This window comes from Salvelinus namaycush, chromosome 17 (assembly GCF_016432855.1).
Source record: "Salvelinus namaycush isolate Seneca chromosome 17, SaNama_1.0, whole genome shotgun sequence".
Classification (NCBI taxonomy): domain Eukaryota; kingdom Metazoa; phylum Chordata; class Actinopteri; order Salmoniformes; family Salmonidae; genus Salvelinus; species Salvelinus namaycush.
Window position 1 is genome coordinate 11,787,630 of NC_052323.1, and position 7,791 is coordinate 11,795,420.

General features: G+C 42.1%; 5 non-coding genes across 5 annotated transcripts; all 5 read right to left on the minus strand.

The window, feature by feature from the left end:
• Positions 1 to 670: 670 nt before the first annotated feature.
• On the minus strand, positions 671 to 743 carry trnaa-agc. The gene has a single exon. It is a non-coding gene; the product is annotated as a tRNA-Ala (tRNA).
• A 1,515-nt stretch (positions 744 to 2,258) lies between these two features.
• trnaa-agc lies at positions 2,259 to 2,331 on the minus strand. Its single transcript has one exon. It is a non-coding gene; the product is annotated as a tRNA-Ala (tRNA).
• A 1,514-nt stretch (positions 2,332 to 3,845) lies between these two features.
• On the minus strand, positions 3,846 to 3,918 carry trnaa-agc. The gene has a single exon. It is a non-coding gene; the product is annotated as a tRNA-Ala (tRNA).
• Positions 3,919 to 5,426: 1,508 nt separating this feature from the next.
• Positions 5,427 to 5,499, minus strand: trnaa-agc. Its single transcript has one exon. It is a non-coding gene; the product is annotated as a tRNA-Ala (tRNA).
• A 1,509-nt stretch (positions 5,500 to 7,008) lies between these two features.
• trnaa-agc lies at positions 7,009 to 7,081 on the minus strand. Its single transcript has one exon. It is a non-coding gene; the product is annotated as a tRNA-Ala (tRNA).
• Positions 7,082 to 7,791: the final 710 nt, after the last annotated feature.

Consider the following 7,791-nt stretch of genomic DNA (forward strand, 5'->3'; position numbering starts at 1 on the left):
CGCACCGAAGCCGCCTCAGCACTTGTCAAAGTCATACGGGGCGAGCGTGTATCCGCCGAGGCTCGTCCGCAAGCCCTTGAGCGAGCCGTCGGCCCGGCCGCCGCCTCCGACCCAGCCCCGGCTGCCCGGCTGGAGGCGAGTAAGAGGAAGAGGTGTCAGCTCTGCCCACCCAAGAAGGACGCCAAGACACACACCGCGTGCTGCAGGTGTAAGAAATACATCTGCAAGGCTGTTCACACCCATACTGTCACACTTGTGCCCCACTGGGCCTTTAGCAAGACGGGACAGGGTGACCCGGGGGGGACACTGTGTGCTAGGCATAATAGGAGGACAACGGGAGGGTTATAACACTGCATGAGAAATATGCCATGGACTCAAAACAATTGAAAGTACAGAGTATAAAACAGTACTTAGCCTAATATATTATTAACAGCCACGATAGCAGCGTCTACCGATAGGCCTATTTTTAATTAATATTTCAACTCGTCACCACGCTCTACCTTCCACTGGTGTTTCCCAACTGTAGTCCTCGGGTACCCCCAACAATACACATTTACATTTTAGAGCCAGACAAGCACACTTGTTTCAATTTGGTAACTAATCCTTCGATTAGTTAAATCAGTCCAGAGCTACAACAACAATGTGTGCTGATTGAACCAAACTAAATAATTGGAGGATGCGGGCATCGATCCCGCTACCTCTCGCATGCTAAGCGAGCGCTCTACCATTTGAGCTAATCCCCCTGTGCCTCCAATAAGAAGTATGAAATCTCAAGGACCGCACTGCCAAATCCCTCGTCAACTAGAAAGGATACTTTTTAAAAAGTATGCTTGCTTCAGCTTTCTAAAAGTATTTTTCATGGTAGTTCAGTAACGGTTGAAGCAGTGACTGCAGTAAGCCTAGTGGTGGAAATAGCTGTATGGTTAGTGAGTTTTGGGTGTATGATAGCAGAAAAACCTGTGAGTCTGGACTTCCCCCTGCTGGCTGTCTGTGGAATAACATCAGGATCAGATGATCGTGGGGATATGCATGTTAGTCGCCCGAACATGGTCACTGTTTTCCTGTCTTTTGTCGTTCTTATGCTCACTGCGTCTCAGTGGATCGGTCCAAGGCCTTTCTACTGTAAGCAGAGGAGAGGACAGCCTTCCAGTAGAATAGATAGAGTCACAGCTCCCAACATTTACTAACAAATGAACAGCTACAGATATTTAGCTTGCATAACATTACATATGTGCTAGAGAACTGTGCTTACATACCAGTTATTTTCAAGATGTATAAATATAGAGATAGAAATACATGTATGACTCCTGTTATTTTTGTTTTACCTTGTAATAAAGCACTTACGTGGTGATCTCTCTTAATGGTTCATGAGTAATTTGGTATTGTTCGGCATGTTTACCTGCCTAAGTACCTTAGATCGCAAGCCCATAATTAGTCAATAGGGCTGACTGGCTAGCTACTAGTACTGTTAGCTAGCCACAAAGCTAGCTACTGTAACCACGAAGAATTGACATCTATCTTGCATAATATTAGTTTTAGGTCATTTTTTCCTGTTTAACTATCTGGCTAGCTAAATTGTTACGATTCACATATGTAGCTGATAATTATGAAGTCCAATGTTCGCTTTGTGTATATCTTGTTTCGTCTATTGTTGCCATTGTCCTGGCTGGAAGGAGGTTCAGTGAATGGGGCGGTGAAGCGTGAGGTAATACAGTAGGGGTTGTGCGAGTGCTTCTTAAATGTATTGTTTTATGTATTCTCCCCACTCTCGTCCTCACAAGAACATACTCAAGAGAACGTACTGGAGAAAACATTCGGAGCATGAGTGTGGAGCATGGTAGGTAGTATGTTTGGAGAAACACCCCTCGAGTTTGAGAGTTACAAGCCTCCACTCACCCAGTAATTTTTGAACTGTCCCGAAATAATCCTATTAAAACACTGCATGAGAAATATGCCATGGACTCAAAACAATTGAAAGTACAGAGTATAAAACAGTACTTAGCCTAATATATTATTAACAGCCACGATAGCAGCGTCTACCGATAGGCCTATTTTTAATTAATATTTCAACTCGTCACCACGCTCTACCTTCCACTGGTGTTTCCCAACTGTAGTCCTCGGGTACCCCCAACAATACACATTTACATTTTAGAGCCAGACAAGCACACTTGTTTCAATTTGGTAACTAATCCTTCGATTAGTTAAATCAGTCCAGAGCTACAACAACAATGTGTGCTGATTGAACCAAACTAAATAATTGGAGGATGCGGGCATCGATCCCGCTACCTCTCGCATGCTAAGCGAGCGCTCTACCATTTGAGCTAATCCCCCTGTGCCTCCAATAAGAAGTATGAAATCTCAAGGACCGCACTGCCAAATCCCTCGTCAACTAGAAAGGATACTTTTTAAAAAGTATGCTTGCTTCAGCTTTCTAAAAGTATTTTTCATGGTAGTTCAGTAACGGTTGAAGCAGTGACTGCAGTAAGCCTAGTGGTGGAAATAGCTGTATGGTTAGTGAGTTTTGGGTGTATGATAGCAGAAAAACCTGTGAGTCTGGACTTCCCCCTGCTGGCTGTCTGTGGAATAACATCAGGATCAGATGATCGTGGGGATATGCATGTTAGTCGCCCGAACATGGTCACTGTTTTCCTGTCTTTTGTCGTTCTTATGCTCACTGCGTCTCAGTGGATCGGTCCAAGGCCTTTCTACTGTAAGCAGAGGAGAGGACAGCCTTCCAGTAGAATAGATAGAGTCACAGCTCCCAACATTTACTAACAAATGAACAGCTACAGATATTTAGCTTGCATAAACATTAGTATGTGCTAGAGAACTGTGTTACATACCAGTTATTTTCAAGATGTATAAATATAGAGATAGAAATACATGTATGACTCCTGTTATTTTTGTTTTACCTTGTAATAAAGCACTTACGTGGTGATCTCTCTTAATGGTTCATGAGTAATTTGGTATTGTTCGGCATGTTTACCTGCCTAAGTACCTTAGATCGCAAGCCCATAATTAGTCAATAGGGCTGACTGGCTAGCTACTAGTACTGTTAGCTAGCCACAAAGCTAGCTACTGTAACCACGAAGAATTGACATCTATCTTGCATAATATTAGTTTTAGGTCATTTTTTCCTGTTTAACTATCTGGCTAGCTAAATTGTTACGATTCACATATGTAGCTGATAATTATGAAGTCCAATGTTCGCTTTGTGTATATCTTGTTTCGTCTATTGTTGCCATTGTCCTGGCTGGAAGGAGGTTCAGTGAATGGGGCGGTGAAGCGTGAGGTAATACAGTAGGGGTTGTGCGAGTGCTTCTTAAATGTATTGTTTTATGTATTCTCCCCACTCTCGTCCTCACAAGAACATACTCAAGAGAACGTACTGGAGAAAACATTCGGAGCATGAGTGTGGAGCATGGTAGGTAGTATGTTTGGAGAAACACCCCTCGAGTTTGAGAGTTACAAGCCTCCACTCACCCAGTAATTTTTGAACTGTCCCGAAATAATCCTATTAAAACACTGCATGAGAAATATGCCATGGACTCAAAACAATTGAAAGTACAGAGTATAAAACAGTACTTAGCCTAATATATTATTAACAGCCACGATAGCAGCGTCTACCGATAGGCCTATTTTTAATTAATATTTCAACTCGTCACCACGCTCTACCTTCCACTGGTGTTTCCCAACTGTAGTCCTCGGGTACCCCCAACAATACACATTTACATTTTAGAGCCAGACAAGCACACTTGTTTCAATTTGGTAACTAATCCTTCGATTAGTTAAATCAGTCCAGAGCTACAACAACAATGTGTGCTGATTGAACCAAACTAAATAATTGGAGGATGCGGGCATCGATCCCGCTACCTCTCGCATGCTAAGCGAGCGCTCTACCATTTGAGCTAATCCCCCTGTGCCTCCAATAAGAAGTATGAAATCTCAAGGACCGCACTGCCAAATCCCTCGTCAACTAGAAAGGATACTTTTTAAAAAGTATGCTTGCTTCAGCTTTCTAAAAGTATTTTTCATGGTAGTTCAGTAACGGTTGAAGCAGTGACTGCAGTAAGCCTAGTGGTGGAAATAGCTGTATGGTTAGTGAGTTTTGGGTGTATGATAGCAGAAAAACCTGTGAGTCTGGACTTCCCCCTGCTGGCTGTCTGTGGAATAACATCAGGATCAGATGATCGTGGGGATATGCATGTTAGTCGCCCGAACATGGTCACTGTTTTCCTGTCTTTTGTCGTTCTTATGCTCACTGCGTCTCAGTGGATCGGTCCAAGGCCTTTCTACTGTAAGCAGAGGAGAGGACAGCCTTCCAGTAGAATAGATAGAGTCACAGCTCCCAACATTTACTAACAAATGAACAGCTACAGATATTTAGCTTGCACTTGTATGTGCTAGAGAACTGTGTTACATACCAGTTATTTTCAAGATGTATAAATATAGAGATAGAAATACATGTATGACTCCTGTTATTTTTGTTTTACCTTGTAATAAAGCACTTACGTGGTGATCTCTCTTAATGGTTCATGAGTAATTTGGTATTGTTCGGCATGTTTACCTGCCTAAGTACCTTAGATCGCAAGCCCATAATTAGTCAATAGGGCTGACTGGCTAGCTACTAGTACTGTTAGCTAGCCACAAAGCTAGCTACTGTAACCACGAAGAATTGACATCTATCTTGCATAATATTAGTTTTAGGTCATTTTTTCCTGTTTAACTATCTGGCTAGCTAAATTGTTACGATTCACATATGTAGCTGATAATTATGAAGTCCAATGTTCGCTTTGTGTATATCTTGTTTCGTCTATTGTTGCCATTGTCCTGGCTGGAAGGAGGTTCAGTGAATGGGGCGGTGAAGCGTGAGGTAATACAGTAGGGGTTGTGCGAGTGCTTCTTAAATGTATTGTTTTATGTATTCTCCCCACTCTCGTCCTCACAAGAACATACTCAAGAGAACGTACTGGAGAAAACATTCGGAGCATGAGTGTGGAGCATGGTAGGTAGTATGTTTGGAGAAACACCCCTCGAGTTTGAGAGTTACAAGCCTCCACTCACCCAGTAATTTTTGAACTGTCCCGAAATAATCCTATTAAAACACTGCATGAGAAATATGCCATGGACTCAAAACAATTGAAAGTACAGAGTATAAAACAGTACTTAGCCTAATATATTATTAACAGCCACGATAGCAGCGTCTACCGATAGGCCTATTTTTAATTAATATTTCAACTCGTCACCACGCTCTACCTTCCACTGGTGTTTCCCAACTGTAGTCCTCGGGTACCCCCAACAATACACATTTACATTTTAGAGCCAGACAAGCACACTTGTTTCAATTTGGTAACTAATCCTTCGATTAGTTAAATCAGTCCAGAGCTACAACAACAATGTGTGCTGATTGAACCAAACTAAATAATTGGAGGATGCGGGCATCGATCCCGCTACCTCTCGCATGCTAAGCGAGCGCTCTACCATTTGAGCTAATCCCCCTGTGCCTCCAATAAGAAGTATGAAATCTCAAGGACCGCACTGCCAAATCCCTCGTCAACTAGAAAGGATACTTTTTAAAAAGTATGCTTGCTTCAGCTTTCTAAAAGTATTTTTCATGGTAGTTCAGTAACGGTTGAAGCAGTGACTGCAGTAAGCCTAGTGGTGGAAATAGCTGTATGGTTAGTGAGTTTTGGGTGTATGATAGCAGAAAAACCTGTGAGTCTGGACTTCCCCCTGCTGGCTGTCTGTGGAATAACATCAGGATCAGATGATCGTGGGGATATGCATGTTAGTCGCCCGAACATGGTCACTGTTTTCCTGTCTTTTGTCGTTCTTATGCTCACTGCGTCTCAGTGGATCGGTCCAAGGCCTTTCTACTGTAAGCAGAGGAGAGGACAGCCTTCCAGTAGAATAGATAGAGTCACAGCTCCCAACATTTACTAACAAATGAACAGCTACAGATATTTAGCTTGCACTTAGTATGTGCTAGAGAACTGTGTTACATACCAGTTATTTTCAAGATGTATAAATATAGAGATAGAAATACATGTATGACTCCTGTTATTTTTGTTTTACCTTGTAATAAAGCACTTACGTGGTGATCTCTCTTAATGGTTCATGAGTAATTTGGTATTGTTCGGCATGTTTACCTGCCTAAGTACCTTAGATCGCAAGCCCATAATTAGTCAATAGGGCTGACTGGCTAGCTACTAGTACTGTTAGCTAGCCACAAAGCTAGCTACTGTAACCACGAAGAATTGACATCTATCTTGCATAATATTAGTTTTAGGTCATTTTTTCCTGTTTAACTATCTGGCTAGCTAAATTGTTACGATTCACATATGTAGCTGATAATTATGAAGTCCAATGTTCGCTTTGTGTATATCTTGTTTCGTCTATTGTTGCCATTGTCCTGGCTGGAAGGAGGTTCAGTGAATGGGGCGGTGAAGCGTGAGGTAATACAGTAGGGGTTGTGCGAGTGCTTCTTAAATGTATTGTTTTATGTATTCTCCCCACTCTCGTCCTCACAAGAACATACTCAAGAGAACGTACTGGAGAAAACATTCGGAGCATGAGGGTGGAGCATGGTAGGTAGTATGTTTGGAGAAACACCCCTAGAGTTTGAGAGTTACAAGCCTCCACTCACCCAGTAATTTTTGAACTGTCCCGAAATAATCCTATTAAAACACTGCATGAGAAATATGCCATGGACTCAAAACAATTGAAAGTACAGAGTATAAAACAGTACTTAGCCTAATATATTATTAACAGCCACGATAGCAGCGTCTACCGATAGGCCTATTTTTAATTAATATTTCAACTCGTCACCACGCTCTACCTTCCACTGGTGTTTCCCAACTGTAGTCCTCGGGTACCCCCAACAATACACATTTACATTTTAGAGCCAGACAAGCACACTTGTTTCAATTTGGTAACTAATCCTTCGATTAGTTAAATCAGTCCAGAGCTACAACAACAATGTGTGCTGATTGAACCAAACTAAATAATTGGAGGATGCGGGCATCGATCCCGCTACCTCTCGCATGCTAAGCGAGCGCTCTACCATTTGAGCTAATCCCCCTGTGCCTCCAATAAGAAGTATGAAATCTCAAGGACCGCACTGCCAAATCCCTCGTCAACTAGAAAGGATACTTTTTAAAAAGTATGCTTGCTTCAGCTTTCTAAAAGTATTTTTCATGGTAGTTCAGTAACGGTTGAAGCAGTGACTGCAGTAAGCCTAGTGGTGGAAATAGCTGTATGGTTAGTGAGTTTTGGGTGTATGATAGCAGAAAAACCTGTGAGTCTGGACTTCCCCCTGCTGGCTGTCTGTGGAATAACATCAGGATCAGATGATCGTGGGGATATGCATGTTAGTCGCCCGAACATGGTCACTGTTTTCCTGTCTTTTGTCGTTCTTATGCTCACTGCGTCTCAGTGGATCGGTCCAAGGCCTTTCTACTGTAAGCAGAGGAGAGGACAGCCTTCCAGTAGAATAGATAGAGTCACAGCTCCCAACATTTACTAACAAATGAACAGCTACAGATATTTAGCTTGCATAACATACATATGTGCTAGAGAACTGTGCTACATACCAGTTATTTTCAAGATGTATAAATATAGAGATAGAAATACATGTATGACTCCTGTTATTTTTGTTTTACCTTGTAATAAAGCACTTACGTGGTGATCTCTCTTAATGGTTCATGAGTAATTTGGTATTGTTCGGCATGTTTACCTGCCTAAGTACCTTAGATCGCAAGCCCATAATTAGTCAATAGGGCTGACTGGCTA